This window comes from Siniperca chuatsi, linkage group LG1 (genome assembly GCF_020085105.1).
Source record: "Siniperca chuatsi isolate FFG_IHB_CAS linkage group LG1, ASM2008510v1, whole genome shotgun sequence".
Classification (NCBI taxonomy): domain Eukaryota; kingdom Metazoa; phylum Chordata; class Actinopteri; order Centrarchiformes; family Sinipercidae; genus Siniperca; species Siniperca chuatsi.
Window position 1 is genome coordinate 36550668 of NC_058042.1, and position 2274 is coordinate 36552941.

Consider the following 2274-nt stretch of genomic DNA (forward strand, 5'->3'; position numbering starts at 1 on the left):
GTTTGTATGAATAATCATGTGTCCTCCTCAGCTCCCCTGCTGTGCGGAGTCCCTCAGGGGTCAGTCCTTGGACCAATTCTCTTCTCATTGCACATGCTTCCTCTGGGTCATTTGTTCAGCCGCTTTCATGTCATGTCATATCACTGTTATGCAGATGATACACAGATCTATTTCTCTGTTAAACCCAATAATAAGATTGTATGTGTCATAACTTCCTCCACCTAAACCCTGACAAAACAGAAGTTATTTTAATTGGACCTGATAACTTTGCCACTGCAGTTGATCAGTTTATTGGACCATTTCACTCTAATATCAAATCTACCGCTAAGAATCTTGGTATCGTCTTTGACCAGTATATGACTTTTGACCATCATGTTACCAGTGTCGTCCAAACCTGTTTTCTTCAGCTAAGATTATTGTAATTCCCTCTACATGTGCCTCAGTCAAGCTGCTCTAAATTGTTTATAGTTGGTACAAAATGCAGCTGCCAGGCTACTAACTAGAACTAGCCATCGGTCCCACATTACCCCTGTTCTTGCATCCCTCCATTGGATTCCTGTAAAATTTAGAATAAACTATAAGATTTTGTTGATTACATATAAGGCTCTGCAGGACCTTGCCCCCAGTTATATTTCTGATCTCCTCATTCCTCATTCCACTTTTAGACCACTTTGAGAGAGAGAGAGAGAGAGAGGGAGAAGGAGAGGTTTAGAGAGAGAGGTTTATAGATAGATAGAGAGAGAGGTTTGGGGGAGGCACAATGCAAATACCACCAAGAATTTTTAAAATAATAGTAATGTAATTGTAGTGGTAATATTAATAAATTAATCATAATAGGAATGACAGCTATAGGAATAATAATGACAGTACTAGCAACAGAGCCAACTGTAGTAGCAGTTGTCGAGCAGGAACACGGGGGCAGCAGGCGGCCCACAACCACAGATCCAGACTCTGCAGCTCTGAAGGCAGAAATACCTGCTGAAAGTGACAGAAGGAGAGAGGAGAGAAATGAGAAAGCACAGAACTACAGGAGAGAGATGATGTCGAGTTAGTAACATGCAGTAATGGGATAAAAATGCATACAGATGGAGAGGAGGAGAGAGGAGCTCAGTGCATCATGGGAAGTCTCCCAGCAGTCTAGGCCTATAGCAGCATAACTAAGGGATGGTTCAGGACTCACCCAAGCCAGCCCTAACTATAAGCTTTATCAAAGAGGAAAGTCTTAAGCCTACTCTTAAATGTGGAGATGGTGTCTGCCTTCCGAACCCAAACTGGGACCTGATTCCACAGGAGAGGAGCTTGATAGCTGAAGGCTCTGGCTCCCATTCTACTTTTGGAGACTCTAGGAACCACAAGTAACCCTGCATCCTAGGAGTGCAGTGTTCTAGTCGGGTAATAAGGTATTATGAGATCTTTAAGATATGATGGTGCCTGACCGTTAAGAACTTTGTAGGCGAGGAGAAGAAGTAGGGAGCTGTAGTGGAATTTTAAAAGCAACGGCTTTATGGTCAGTTATAGGAATATCCACCAAATTAACACACTCGAGAGAGATACCAGATGAGAGTACCAGGTCTAAGGTGTGACCTTTATAATGAGTGGTCCTTTTAGCAGATTGAATAAGGTTAAAAGAGTCTATAAGATCTAAGAAATTAGATGTTTGGGAATGAGAAGGACAATTGCAAGTGCAGTCGCAACGCTGATGACCTCTTCATTTGCACCTCCAGCAAAATGGCGCATTAGTCACCGCCACCAAATACTGGTATGTGTGTGCGAAAGAATTAATTCACTGAATTTTCTCATTGGGTATAGCTGTCCATCAGACGTAATATCGTCGCATGATAGATTGATTGCACACTGCTCCTCCACAACTCTCCTGCAACTCCTATTAATTTGCGCCTCTCTTGCTTAGTATCAATGTCTGATACCAAATCAGTCTAGAAGCAATTGTTTTAAACATACCTGGTGTCTATTCCAGAAAGCAGGTTCAACAAACTGAGCCTAAACCTGAACTCTGAGTTGATGAACACTGAGATGGGAAACTCAGAGTTTAGAACAGCTGATTAGAGTCAGTTCAATCAACTCTGGGTATGTGCACTCTGAGTTAAGCTCGTGCATGAGGACTATAAACAGCCAACATCGACGGAGCTCCGAGACTACGATTCACCATGGCAATAGGTAAATAGGCAGAGCCTCCATTGTAATCCAGTGGACGTAGAGATATTAATGCATGTATATGCAGACTATGCACATTTATCTTTAAAAAAAGAGCCTGAG